Below are 15,466 nucleotides of genomic sequence, written 5' to 3'. Positions count from 1 at the left end.
CTGCCTTGTGACTATTTGAGGGTTTGCTTTGAAAGGGAGCAAAGTGTTGTAATGCTTTTATTCAGCAAACTTTGTAAAACAGGTGTCGAGAATGGGGACTTATTCTTCAGTTTGGTTATGTTTTCAATTATTGGTTGTACTTCATTGCAGTGATGTTAACAAGATTTGCTACCACAAGATTTTTTTTGTGTCAACTGTGGCTCAGTTGGTTGTGCTCTCGTCTCTAGGGCAGAGGTTGTGGGTTCAAGTCCCCCTTCAGAGGTTTGAGCAGAAGAAGCCAGGCTGATGCTCCAGTGCAGCACTGAGAGTGCTGCAGTGTTGGAGGTGCTGACTTAGGGATAAAACTTTAAACCTCTCCCAGCAGGATGTGAAAGATCCCAAGGCACTATTTCAAAGAAGAGCAGGGGAGCTATCCCTGTATCCAATATTCATCCCTCAACCAATATCAATAAAAATAAATGATCTGATCATTATTCCATTGCTGTTTGTGGGAGCTTGCTGTGCACAAATTGGCTGCTGCATTTCCTATATTCCAATTTCATAATTGGCTGTAAAGCACTTTAGGAAATCTGAGGTCATGAAAGGTGCTATATAAATGCATTTTTTGACATGTAGTTTTCCAACCAGGCACCTTGCAGTGATAATTATTTTAATTGGATATGAGTGGTTTTGTTCATATGGATTATTATTTACATTCTTTGAATGTTGACTTACATGATTATAAGGAAGCAAAAGTTACAAACGTTTGCCCCGAATCTAGACGATTAATTGTGTGCGGGTGGTGGGCATTAATTGAAGATTTACTTGAGCCTCTATAAATAGACATAGACTGAAATTGGTTCTTGAGTTAGGTGTGTGCTTATAATGTGTAACTCTGTAAATAAATAAAAAAGTGCGTATAGATTGGCTCCAGTTCTATCCTTCATCGTTTGGCTTTCTGGAAAAGAACAATGATTACACAATGTCTTTTACAGATAACTGGCTGAAGGGATTTGAGTTGCATTGTGATTATTGGCTGCTTTAATAGGAAGGAGTCCAAAGCCATGCAAGAGGAAATCTATTGAAATAAAAGAACATAACATTAGATAGGAGGAGGAGTAGACCTTGTCGAGCCTGCTGCACCATTCAATACAATCATGGCTGATCTTGGGTTTCAACTCCATTTCTCATCCACTCACAATATCTCTTAATTCCTGAGAGACCAAAAATCTGTCTATCCCAGCCCTGAACATGTTCAACGATGGAGCATCTACAACCCTCTGGGGTAGAGAATTCCAAAGATTCACAACCCTTGGAGTATAGTAATTTCTCCTTATCTCAGTCCTAAATGATCAGCCCCTTATCCTGAGACTCTGCCTCACAATCTCTGTGTCGACCCTATCAAGCCCCTTCAGAATTTTGAATGTTTCAATGCAACCACTTCTGCTTCTTCTAAACTCCAGAGAACATAAACCCAATTTACTCAGCCTCTCATCATAGGACAACCCTGTCATCCCAGGGACCAATCTAGTGTACCCGCTCTGTACCGCCTCCAATGCAAGTATATCCTTTCTTAAATATGGCGACCAAAACTGCACATAGTATTCCAGATGTGGTCTCACCAAAACCCTGTACAGTTGTAACAAGACTTCTTTATTCCTATACTTCAATCCCCTTTTAATAAAGGCCAACATGCCAACTTCCTGATTGCTTGCTGTACCTGCATGCTAACTTTGTGTTGCTTGTATAAGCACACCCAAGTCTCTTTGAACATCAAGATAAAAGCAAAAAACTGTGGATGCTGGAAATCCAAAACAAAAACAAAAATACCTGGAAAAACTCAGCAGGTCTGGCAGCATCTGCGGAGAGGAGCACAGTTAATGTTTCGAGTCCGAATGACCACTGAGTTCTGTTGAAGGGTCATTCGGACTTGAAACGTTAACTGTGCTCCTCTCCGCAGATGCTGCCAGACCTGCTGAGTTTTTCCAGGTATTTTTGTTTTTGATTTCTCTTTGAACATCAATACTTACAATTTTCTCACCTTTTAAAAACTTTTCTGCTTTTAATTCTTACAACCAAAGTGAATAACTTCACACGTTCCTACGTTATGCTCCATCTGCCATCTTGTTGCCCACCTGCCTTAACCTGTCTATATCGCTTTGCAAACTCTGTGTCCTCCCCACAGCTTGCATTCGCACCTAGCTTTATATCACCAGCAAACCTAGATACATTACTCTCTGTCTCTTTGTCTAAGTTATTAATATAGATTGTAAAAAGCTGAGGCTGCAGTACTGGTCCTTACAGGTCTCACTAGTCAGTATGTGAACTTCTAAATGGATTAAGTCTTTTCTGAAGAAGACAGCAGTTCTTTTTCTTTTGAAAGTGGATATTAACACAACTATTGACCAATGAGTTGATTCTCTGACCTCAAGAGTGAAACCATAACTAACATAGGCCCAGATTTTTGCCACAACAGAGAGCCTCTCTACTGTGGCAAAAATAGCAAAACTGCCCAAAAATTGTAAGTCCCTCCCCTGAACCCAACGCTTGCCATTTTTGTAGGGGCGGGGCACATTTCGTGCATGTGCATTTTAAATCATCAGCTGCCTCCACTCTAGTCAGATTTTGGTAGCCGAGCAGTGTGAAACCTGAAGTGTGTGAAGTACACTGGTAAGAGAAGGTCTGAACTTAGTGTTTTCTTTGGATAGCATTTGGAGAGGGAGGGTATCCCTGTGAAAATGCTTAAAGTTTATTCACAGCCCCAGAATTGGCACTAAACAAATTCCAACTGTCTCCCCTTAACCCAAGTGAGTAGGAGGGTGGGGCTTCTGGTCTCACAGGGCAATTATTGTTGCCCCTACTGACTCACGCAGCCAGGTGCCAGGAAGAACTTTGTGCTGGAGAAGGCGCATAGCGCTTCGTGTGGAGGAACATAGAAGATGGGCAAGTCACCCTTGCACATAGACGCCTTTGAGGCCAGTCACCCTGAGCAGCTGGAGGCCAGAGGGAGGGCAGAAGATCAGGAGGAAGGGGCTGCTGCTGACACACCAGGAAGGAGGAGGAGGAGTGGCAGGAAACCAGGCCCAGCGCATCCTACCTCAATATGATGGAGAACCAGTGTTGAAGGCAACTGAGGCTGAGCCATGAGGTGGCAACAGACGGTCCAGCAGCAACTGGAGACCCAATCCATCGACCCCCAGGCCCTGCAGTGGCTGTGAAGGTAACCATCACAGCTGAAGTTCGGAGAGAGCTGGGAGTTTACAGATAAATTCTAAAAGTGACATCGCAGGAGTCCTGTAAGTTGATTGGTTGGTAAGTATAGGCCTTTCTGGACTTGGCAGAGAGGAGATGATTGGTGAGTGACAGGTGAGTTATGATATTATATCAGACTATAGTAAACACTTTATATAAAGTTTAAAGTATTTCAGTGCATCTCAACCATGTGGAATGTGTATTCTGTGTGATAGCGACCGCAACATGGTACAGTTTAAGCTTGTTATGGACAAAGAAATAGAGAAGTTGCAAAAAAAATGCTTTGGATTGGGGAGAGCGGATTTTAGTAAAATAAGGCAGGATCTGGCCAAGGTAGACTGGGAACAGTTACTTGTGGGGAAATCTACAGAGGAGCAGTGGGGGGGCGTTCAAAAAGGAAGCGGGGAGGGTACAGGCTCAACATGTTCCCTCTAGGGTGATAGGAAGGAGTAACAAGCCCAGAGAACCACGGATGACCAGAGATATTCAGGATACGATGAGAAGGAAAAGAGAGGCTTTTAGCAGGTACAGGGGAAGCAAATCAGCGGAGGCATTAGTGGAGTACAGACAGTGCAGGGTGGAGCTTAAGAAAGCAATTAGGAGAGCAAAGAGGGGATATGAGAAAGCTCTGGCTTGTAAAGGTAGGGAAAATCCCAAGATATTCTGTAAGTATATCAATGGGAAGAGTAGGGTCCATTAGGGACCAAGGGGGCAATCTATGGGTGGAGCCAGAGGACATGGGTAAAGTGTTGAACGAATACTTCACATCCGTCTTCACCCAAGAGAATAAGGATGAAGGTATCGAACTCAGGGAGAGAGACTGCGAGGTTCTTGAGCAAATTGATATAGGGAGTGACGAGGTGTTGGCAGGCTTAAAAGTGGACAAATCTCCAGGTGCGGATGATTTGTGTCCCAGACTGCTGAGGGAGGCAAGGGAAGAGATCGCAGGGGCTCTGACCCAAATTTTTAAATCCTCTCTGGCCACGGGGGAGGTGCCAGAGGACTGGAGAACAGCTAATGTGGTCTTGCTATTTAAGGAGGGTTGAAGAGATAAGCCAGGGAACTACAGGCCAGTGAGTCTCACGTCAGTAGTAGAGAAACTATGGGAAAAAATTCTGAAGGACAGAATTTATCTCCACTTGGAGAGGCAAGGTTTGATCAGGGATAATCAGCATGGCTTTGTCAGAGGGAGGTCATGCCTAAGAAATTTGATTGAATTTTTTGAGGAGGTGACCAGGTGTGTAGATGAGGGTAGTGCAGTTGATGTAGTTTATATGGATTTCAGCAAAGCCTTTGACAAGGTCCCACTTGGGAGACCTATAAAGAAGGCAAATGCACATGGGATAGATACAGGGTAATTTGATAAGGTGGATTCAAAATTGGCTTAGTTGTAGGAGACAGAGGGTGATGACAGAAGGATGCTTTAGTGTCTGGAAGCCAGTGTCCAGTGGCGTACCACAGGGACCTGTGCTCGGTCCCCTATTATTCGTCATTTATGTAGACGACATAGATGACTATGTGGGGGGTAGGATCAGTAAGTTTGCGGATGACACAAAGATTGGCTGTTTGGTTAACGGTGAGGTTGAGTGTCTTGGGCTACAGGAAGATATAGATGGGATGGTCAAATGGGCAGATAAGTGGCAGATGGAATTTAACCCTGAAAAGTGTGAGGTGATACACTTTGGAAGGAGGAATTTGACAAGGAAGCATTCAATGAATGGCATGGCACTAGGAAGTTCTGAGGAACAAAGGGACCTTGGCGTGTGTGTCCATTGATCTCTGAAGGCGGAGGGGCATGTTAATGGGGTGGTGAAAAAGACATATGGGACACTTGCCTTTATCAATTGAGGCATAGATTACAAAAGTAGGGAGTTGGAGTTGTATAGAACCTTGGTGAGGCCACAGCTGGAGTACTGTGTGCAGTTTTGGTCGCCACATTATAGGAAGGATGTGATTGCACTGGAGGGGGTGCAGAGGAGATTCCCCAAGGTTGTTGCCTGGGATGAAACATTTAAGTTATGAAGAGAGGTTGGATAGACTTGGGTTGTTTTCATTGGAGCAGAGAAGACTGAGGGGCAACCTGATCGAGGTGTACAAGATTATGAAGGGCATGGACAGGGTGGATAGGGAGCAGCTGCTCCCCTTATTTGAAGGGTCAGTCACGAGGAGATATAAGTTCAATGTGAGGGGCAGGAGATTTAGGGGGAATGTGAGGGAAAACTTTTTTACCCAAAGGGTGGTGACGGTCTGGAATGCACTGCCTGGGAGGGTGGTGGAGGCGGGTTGCCTCACATCCTTTAAAAAGTATCTGGATGAGCACTTGGCACATCATAACATTCAAGGCAATGGGCCAAGTGCTGGTAAATGGGATTGGGTAGGTAGGTCAGGTGTTTCTCATGTGTCGGTGCAGACTCGATGGGCCCCTTCTGCACTGTGTGATTCTGTCATTCTGTGATTCTGTGTGGGAAGTCATGCAGGCACCAAAATGCCCTTGATGACTTCATCTGAAGGAAGTGTCACCAGCTGCAGAAACGTGAGCTCTGGGTTGCTGAACTTGAGTGGCGGCTGGAGTCACTGTGTTGCATCCGCAAGTCTAGGGATTACGTGGATAGTATGTTTAGAGAGGTGGTCACACCACAGCTAAGAAGAGCACAGGCAAAGAAGGAATGTGTGACCAGCAGAGTATCTAAGAGACACAGGGAGGTAGTGCAGGAATCCCCCAAGGCTGTCTTGCTCTCCAACCATTTTTCCATTTTTGATACTGGTAGGCGAGATGGTTCCTCAGAGGACTGTAGCAAGAGCCAGATTTGTGACACCATAAGTAGCTCAGCTGCGCAAGAGGGGAAGAGTAAGAGTAGAAGCGCTATAGTGATAAGGGATTCTGTAGTTAGGGGAGCAAACAGGTGTTCATATGGCCGTAGATGTGACTCCAGGATGGTATTTTGCCTCCCTGGTGCCAGGGTCAAGGATGTCACAGAGTGGCTGCAGGACATTCTTTTGGAGGAGGATGAAAAGCCAGAGGTCGTGGTCTACAATGGGACCAATGACATAGGTAGGAAAAAGGATGGGGTCCTGAAAGCAGATTTTAGGGAGTTGGAAGGGAATTAAAAAGCAGGACCACAAGAGCAGTAATCTTAGGATTACTGCTAGTGCCACATGCTAGTGAGCATAAGAATAGGAAGATTGAGCAGTTCAACACGTGGCTGGAGAAATGGAGTAGGAGGGAGGGCTTTAGATTTCTGAGGCATTGGGATGGGCTCTGGGGCGGATGGGACCTGTACAAGAAGGACGGGTTACACCTCACAGGACTGGAACTAATGTTCTCATGGGGAGGTTTGCTAGTGCTGTTGGGAAGGGGTTAAACTAGATTGGGGGAGGGGGGGGAACCTGAGGGGAAATTCAGTGGAGAGGAAAGGAACTGGCAGTGGCAAGTAGAGAAGTATTAACAAGTATTAACTTGATAAGGAGGATATATCAGAGAGTAGTATCAAGGTAAATAGAATACTTGGAAAGTTTGATAGAATTAGAGAAGGAAATAGTAAGTCATTAGGTGGGTCAGAGTAAGGGGGAAAAGTAAAAAAGCCTAAATCAGGCTTAATGTGCATGTCTGTGAACACAAGGAGTGTGGTTAATAAGACTGGTGGACTACAGGCACAGGTTAACAAATGGAATTATGATATTATTGCTATAACAGAGACCTGGCTCAAAGAAGGGAAAGGCTGGGCATTAAATATTCCTGGGTACAAGCTGTTTAGGAAAGACAGGAAAGGAAGAGAAGAGGGGCTGGGAGTGGCAACTGAAAACAGTATGACATTACTGTTTTGGAGAGAGGATGTTCCAGAGGGGCCAAGGAAAGAATCTCTCTGGCTAGAGGTAAGGAATAAAAAAGGTGCAATCACATTAATTGGTTTATTACATAGACCACCAACCAGTGGAAGGGATGTGGAGAAACAAATCTGCAAAGAAATTACAGAGAGGTATGGAATTACAGAGTAATTATAATGGGGGACTTCATATATCCAAATATCGACTGGGATAGGAATAGTGCAAAGGGACAAGAGGGGCAAGTGTTCCTGGAATGTGTTCAAGATAATTTTCTGCAGCAGTATGTTTCTGGTCCAATGAGAGGACAGGCACTGTTGGACCTGGTGCCTGGGAATGAGTTGACCCAAGTGGATCAAATATCAGTGGGAGGGCTTCTAGGGGACAGTGACCATTTTATCATCAGGTTTAGGTTGGCCATGGAAAAGGACAAGAAACAGTCCAGAGCAGGGATAATTAATTGGGGGAAAGCCAACTTCGATGGGATGAGAATGCATCTGAGTCATGTGAGTTGGAATCAAATGTTGGCAGAAAAGACAGTGGCTGAACAATGGGCTACCTTCAAAGAAAAAGTATTGCAGGCAATGTCAAGGTATATTCCCTTGAAGGGGAAAGGTTGGATACACAAACCCAGAGCACCCTGGATGACGAGAGAGGTAGAGGTAAAGCTAAAAAGGAAGAAGTATGTGTACAACAGATGTCAGGTGGAAAATACAATGGGGAATCAGGCTGAATATAGAAGGATCAGAGGAGAAGTGAAAAAACTAATAAGAAAAGCAAGGAGAGACCATGAAAAGAGACTGCCAGTGAACATAAAAGGAAATTTCAATGTCTTCTATAAGCATGTATATAATCAAAGGGTGGTAAAGAAAGAGTAGGGCTGATTAGGGATAAGAAAAAAAGGGGACTTGCATGTGGAGGCTGGAGAAATAGTGGAGGTGTTGAACCAGAACTTTGGAACTGTCTTTAAAAAGGAAGAAGATGCTACCCAGGCCGAGGTGAGGGAGGAGCTAACTGGTACACTCGGAGAATTTGCAGTTGAGAAGGAGGAGATGTTAGAAAGGCTATCTTTACTTAAAATAGATAAGGTACCAGGACCGGATGAGATTCATCCAAGGGTACTGAGAGAAGTGAGAGTGGAAATTCCAGAGGCACTCGTGATAATCTTCTAGTCGTCCTTAGACACAGGGGAGGTGCCAGAGGACTGGAGAACTATGAATGTTACACTCCTGTTCAAAAATGGGTGCAAAGATAAAGCCGGTAACTACAGACCAGTCAGTTTGACCTCAGTGGTAGGGAAACTTCTGAAAACTATAGCTCGGGACAAAATCAATAGTCACTTAGAAAGTACAGGATAATTAAGGAAAGCCAGCATGGATTCATTAAGGGAAAATCCCGTTTAACTAACTTGCTGGAGTTTTTTGAGGAGGTAACAGAGAAGGTTGATAAAGGAAACACTGTTGATGTGATGTGAATGGATTTTCAAAAGGCATTTGATACAGTGCCACACAACAGACTTGTGAGCAAAATTCTAGCTCATGGAATAAAAGGGAAAGTAGGCACTTGGATAAGAAATTGGCTGAGTGGTAGGAAACAAAGAGTAGTGGTTAATGGATGTTTTTCAGATTGGAGGAAAGTTTGTAGTGGAGCTCCCCAGTGGTCAGTGTTGGGACCCTTGCTCTTCATATATATTAATGATCTAGACTGTGGTGTGCAGGGCATGATTTCAAAATTTGCAGATAATACAAAGATTAGAAATGTTGTCAACTGTGATGGGGATATTCTTGAACTTCAAAGGGACATAGACATGTTGGTGGATTGGGCAGACAAGTGGCAGATGAAGTTCAATGCAGAGAAGTGTGAGGTGATTCATTCTGGCAAGAAAAATATGGAGAAACAGTATAAAATAAAGGGAGAAATTCGAAAGGAGATGCAGGAACAGAGGGACCTCAGTGTATATGTACATAAGTCATTGAAGATGGCAGGGCATGTTGAGAGAACAATTATTGAAGCATATGGTATCTTAGGCTTTATTAATAGGGGCATTAAGTACAAGAGTAAGGAGGGTTGAGGGGAGCCTTGATAGAGTTATTCAAGATCCTGAGGGGTATGGACATGGTAAATAGTGAGGGACAGTTCCCGTCAAGAGAACATCAAGAACTAGAGGGCACAAATTCGAAATAATTGGCAAAAGGAGTAAATGTGATGTGAGGAAAAACTTTTCACCCAGAGGGTGGTTGGAGTCTGGAACAAACTTCCTGAAAGGTTGGAGGAGGCAGGTTCGATTGAGGAATTCAAAGGGGAATGGATTGCTACCTGAAAAGAGAGAATGAGAAAGGTTACAGGGATAAGGCAGGAGAGTGAGACTAGGGGGAATGCTCTTTCAGAGAGCCAGTGCAGACTTGCTGGGCCGAATGGCCTCCTTCTGCACTGTAATGATTCTGTGTGCTTACATGCACTAATCATTTTCACCATCTCATCAATGATTACTGTTAATGGTGTGGTGGAGAAACTGGCTCTACACAAATGCTTGGTGCCATGTATGTTGTGGCTGTGACTCCAAGGTAACATGCTGTGCTCCATGACCACTGACAGCCCTACCGGTTTCCTCGTCCTCAGTCACACTGTTATACGGTGACAGTGTGCAGCTGTGAGGGAGCTGGTCAAGGGTCAACAGTGTGGTCACATCCTGATAGATGGGTGGCAAGAGGGCAAGTGGGTGTGATAATAATCATGGCACTGCTCAACAAACATCTGCCCACAGAGTCTTGGCAGTTGCATATTTTTGCCAGGTAGTGGTGGCAGGGCAATGCCATCTCCATGGTTGTGTCTTGTGAATCCACTCCATGCTTTCAGTGGTTCACTTTGATTAGGCAGCAACAATGACAATTCTCCCTGAGGGAAAGCCCCATGATGGTTCATCCATTCCATTGTAAGCAAACAGTTGGACAACTTTTACAGCTTGGACACTCACCTGACAAAACAATGACGTCTCCTCTGAGGCACACGGACTTCAACATTGATGACCAACCTCTCAAATGGGCCTTTCCGAAGCTTTTTATCTGTGTCTATGGTGCCCAACCCATGCTGGGCCCGCCTCTGACCCCTCACTGCTTCCGGGTTGTCTACCCTGACTCCAATTCTAGCCTGACCCCCTGACTGAAAATTGGAAATTTGGGCATTAATTTTTAGAGGTTGCGTTTGTGGAGCCAGGAATACTCCTGTCTGTGCGCACCTGACCCCAGAGGGAAATCTGGGCCATTGTCTCCCACTTAAAAACAGGATTATTTCTCCATTAAATTCAATGAATGGGAGGATAGTACAGAATATGAGAGTAAAATCAATCCCAGTCACTTTGAGCAGTGAGGTCTCCAGGTGTGATTGACAGGGTATTCCCTATCATCTCCATTCTGAACAGTGACATGATGTAGAAATGCTCAGTAGCTGTTATCAGACAGTGGTGGGGAGGGTAGAAGTGAAGACCTTGGGGGCTGGGGTGGGAACATGTCTTAAATAGTTAACTGTAGAGGTCTGAGGTGAACAACTGAATCATTAACATGGTTTATCGTTCATAAGATGTGCAGTAAAACTGTGGCTATAAAGTCAATATTGTTTTAGTTTCTATATCTGCTCTGAAATATTGCTTTCAGGTCGAGTTGATATGGATGTACTCCTGAATTCATGCTCATTGCTGCGTCCATTACCACCTTCAGAAACCCAAGTTACAGTCACTGTAAACATCCTACACTCTCAGTTGTGACAATTGGAAAAGCTGGGAGAAGGTTGTTTACTCTCATTGGCTTGGACATGCAGCCTTCTTTCAGTCAACTGAACATCATTTTATCTTAGTAACTTCCAGAGTATTTCTCTCCTTGATACACAGGTATCCCTTAGTGCTAATTCCAAATATACTGCTTTAAATACTTTTTCTATCAATGGATCTGTTGCTGCTAAAGATAACTTTCATTACAAGTGTACTCAAATGATTACTAGTTTTAATTTATAAAGCACCTTACTGTTATCTGGAGAGACTACAGCAGTTTGGATCATTTTCCTTAGAACAGAAAAGGTTAACAGAAGATTTAATAGAGGTGCTCAGAATTGTGAGGAGATTTTAATAAGAGTAAATGAGGAGAAACAGGTTACCGATACTTCGAGCACTGGGTACAGAGGTTTCTGATCATTGGCAAAAAAGTTCGGTGGGAGGTGATTATTTTTTTTTACTGAGTGAGCACTTATGATCTGGAATACACTGCCTGAAAAGGTGGTGAGAGCAGATTCAATAATCCCCAAAAGGGATTTGGATCGCTACATAAAAAGGAAGCGTCTTCAGGGTGTGTGAGGCTAATTGGATAGCTCTTTCAAAGTGCAGACACAGGCATGATGGGCTGAGTGGCTTCCTCCTATCATTGGCTACAGCTCAGTGAAGAGAGCTGGCACCAGCAGCGCTGCCTCCATAACATCTGAGACAGCTATCCTAGGCAATGAATTACCGCACTATTCTAGGCAGGTTAAAATAAATTACGCACGTATTGCCTCAGACCAGCCTACTTTATCTCAAGTGTGTACCATCCCATTTCTAACTCTCTGATCAATAGTTTATATACCATCATACTGTGTGCCAGTGTAAGCGAACGCACGTACCCTCCTACCTCATGTACAACTTAATCTACTTTAGAACCTCAGCTCCATTCTGACCCTTCAAAGGCACATTTGGCATCTTTCCATTTGTTCGAAGCATTTGTCATCATCCATTAATGCAGTGTCTGATCACACCTGCATTTCCCACAATGTCAGCATTGTTTTTCCAGAACTGGATGGCCCACAAAAGAGAGAGCTGGAATCACCCCCTCACTGGCAACTCTGATTACAGCTCTTGAAGGACCAGGACAAGTCAGTGGTACCCGCTGACATGTTGGTGGTCAGTGGCCTGTGTGGACCCAGAAAGTGCTCTGTTTGAGGACACTCAGCCAGTCGCCATAGTTTCTTGCACATTTATTTGTAGAATAAGAAAGTGCAATCTATGGAAGGCCCTTAAGGCATTTTTAAAATATATTCATGAGATGTGAACATCGCTGGCAAGGCCAATATTCTTTGCCCATCCCTAATTGCCCTTAAGAAGGTAGTAGTGAGTCACACTGGCAGTTTGCCAGAGTATGTTAATGAGAATAATTTACACCTAGCATTCGACTGCATCTTGGCAAAATCTTAGCTGTGGTGGAGATTCAGGAGTTGGCATTGGGGGCCATTTGGGGTGGGGATGACTATTACTTTTGCCCATATTTATCAACTCTAATGTGCAGCCAAACAATGCTGTTTTGAGGAATTCTAGGTAAATTTGAACTCAACAAGAAGGTTGCACTGAAGGCTAATAGGAGTTAAATATTGAACCAGGATATTAAGGGTCTCCATTTTATTAAATCTGTGTGTGTATTTTTGCTGTTTTAGAACAGAACATTCCACAAAACATCCACACAATACCAAGATGACAATTTGAAGGGTGTTGCAAATGGAAGGACTATCACTACAGTTTCTCGGGCTGCAGTACTGAGTACTCAGCGATTGTTTCCTCGATGGATGAATCTTACTCACAGAAGGAGGAGGTACGGAGAACTGTCCCGTCTCTTGGTCTGACCGTGCTGCTTGAAGATAACAGCTGGACTGTTAAGCATTAGAACCAGATTTCAAATTGAGCTTTCTGTCTAGCTGAATTCAATGAAAGTTGTAATGACGGTGTGAAATGTTTTATGTCACATTGTGTTTTCATGCTGTTGATTGCCATTTTAACGTTTCTTTTGAAGGGAATGAGCCAATGGTGCAGAAATATTTGGAGTACTTGCCCTTAAGGTTTAACTATAAATAAAGTTACCTAATGTTTTGTGTAACAATTGCTTTCTGTGCCTAATTTATTTAAAGTGTGTTATCTTAGTAGTTGAGACTGGGGCTGTGGGGAAGGCCATATCACTAACTTTCCAACCTTCTCTGAGATAAAAGTCATCTGGAGTTGTTTTTATTTTTGGATGTGTAGCATAAGTTGGTCCAGAATGCAAACTGTGTTCAGAGTTAACAAATTTCTGAATTTTTGAGGTTTATACCAAAGAGCTGCTGTTGTGTAGAGGGGTCTGGTACTGCAGTGATTACGGTACTGGTCTAGTGTAGAAGGGTCTGGTACTACAGTGATTACGGTACTGGACTAGTGTAGAGGGGCCTGGTACCGCAGTGATTATGGTACTGGTCTAGTGTAGAAGGGCCTGGTACTGGACTAAGAAAGGTAAGAAATCAGAGCAGAAAGAACAATATGATATGGCTGATAACCTGCCTCAACTCCACTTTCCCACCTGCTCCCAATATCCCCAATTCCCTCAGAGACCAAAAATCTGTCTATCCCAGCTTTAAATGTATTCAACGATGGAGCATCCACAACCCTCTGGGGTAGAGAATTTCAAAGCTTTGAGCTTTTAAGTAAAGACATTTCTCCGCATCTCAATCCTAAGCAGTCGGCCTATGATCCTGAGACTGTGCCCCTTGTTCTAGATTCCCTGACCATGGGAAACAACCTCTCTATGTTTACACAATAAAGCCCCTTCAGAATCTTTCATGTTTCAATGAGATCACCTCTCATTCATCTAAACTCCAGAGAATATAAGCCCAATTTACTCAGCATCTCATCCTAGGACAACCCTCTCAACCCAGTTACTAATCTATTGAACCCTCGCTGTACCACCTCGAGGCAAGTATATCATTCCTTAAATGTGGAGATCAAAACTGCACACAGCATTCCAGGTGTGGTCTCACCAAAACCCTGTACAACTGCAGTAAGACTTATATATTCTTGTATTCCAAACCTCCTGTAATAAAGGCCAACATGCCATTCGCTTTCCTAATCACTTGCTGCACCTGCATGCTAACTTTCTGCTTTCCTTGTACAAGCACACCCAAGTCTCTGAGCATCAACTATTACAAGTTTCACACCTTTTTAAAAAAAATGTTCTGCTTTTCTATTCTTATGGCCAAAGTGAATAACCATCACATTTTTACCATTCTTCAACTCTGAAGAAGAGTCATATTGGACTCGAAACGTTAACTCTGTTTCTCTCTCCACAGATGCTGCCAGGCCTGCTGAGTTTTTCCAGCAACTGCAATATTTTGCTTTTATATTATTTATTTTTGAATAACCTCACACTTCCCTACATTGTACTCCATCTGCCATCTTGTTGCCCACTCACTTAACCTGTCTTGGTCACTTTGCAGCTTCTCCCTGTTGTCACAGCTCACATTCCACCTATATATTGTATTGTCAGCAAACTTGAATACATTACTCTTGGTCTCTTAGTCTAAGTTATTAATAGAGGTCGTAAATAGATGAGGCCTCAGCACTGATTATTGTGGCACTTCATTAGTTATAGCCTGCCAACTTGAAAATACTCCATTTAACCCTACACACTGTTTCCTGTCTGATAAGCAATCCTCTATCTGTGATAATAGGTTACCTCCAACTCAATGAGCCCTTATCTTATGTATTACCCTTTTGTGTGGCATCTTACTGAATTCCTAGAGGAAATCTAAGTGTGCCACATACAGATAAACATACAAATTAGGAGCAGAAGTAGCCCATTTGGCCCCTCAAGTCTGCTCCGCCATTCAGTAAGATCATGGCTGATCTGATTGTAACCTCAACCCCACATTCCTGCCCACCCCGACAACCTTAGATTGTTGACTAACAAGGGAATCAACCTACCTCTGCTTTAAAAATATTCACTAAGGAAGAGAGTTCCAAAGACTCAGGACCCTCAGAGAAAAAATTTCTCCCATCTTAAGTGGCAGACCCGCTTATATTTAAACTGTGTTCCGTGGTTCTAGTCTCTCCCACAAGAGGAAGCATCCTGTTGATATCCCCTTTGTCTTCTCTATTAGTTACATCCTCAAAAAACTCTAATAAATGTGTCAAGAAGAATTTCTCTTTCATAAAAGCATGTTAACTCTGTCTGATCATACAATGATTTTCTAAGTCTTGGATGACTTGGATTCAGGGATAGAAGGCAGTATAGCTAAATTTGCAGATGACACCAAAATAAGTGGGAAAGTAAGTTGCAATGAAGAAATAAGAAATTTACAAATGGATATGGACAGGTTAGGTGAATGGGCCAAAATTTGGCAGATGGAGTTTAACGTAGAGAAGTGTGAGGTTATCCATTTTGGTTGGAGAATAAAAAGGCGACTTATTATTTAAATGGAGAGAAACTTGAGAATGCTTCAGTGAAGAGGGATCTGGGTGTCCTCGTGCATGAATCGCTGAGAGCTAGTGTGCAGGTACAGCAGGTAATAAGGAAGGCAAATGGAATTTTGGCATTTATTGCTAAAGGAATAGAGTATAAAAATAGAGAAATGTTGTTGAAACTGTGCAAGGCATTGG

General features: G+C 43.3%; 1 long non-coding RNA gene across 3 annotated transcripts in view; it reads left to right on the top strand.

Annotated features, from left to right (window-relative positions):
* Positions 1–12,941, top strand: part of LOC144680637 (uncharacterized) — a 96,935-nt gene extending 83,994 nt beyond the window's left edge. For all 3 annotated transcript variants that reach the window (XR_013576594.1, XR_013576592.1, XR_013576593.1), the window contains one exon: positions 12,502–12,941. This is a non-coding gene — a long non-coding RNA (uncharacterized LOC144680637). The remainder of the gene's footprint in view (positions 1–12,501) is intronic.
* Positions 12,942–15,466: the final 2,525 nt, after the last annotated feature.

Source organism: Cetorhinus maximus, chromosome 5 (genome assembly GCF_964194155.1).
Source record: "Cetorhinus maximus chromosome 5, sCetMax3.hap1.1, whole genome shotgun sequence".
Lineage (NCBI taxonomy): Eukaryota > Metazoa > Chordata > Chondrichthyes > Lamniformes > Cetorhinidae > Cetorhinus > Cetorhinus maximus.
This window is presented reverse-complemented; position numbering and strand designations above follow the sequence as displayed.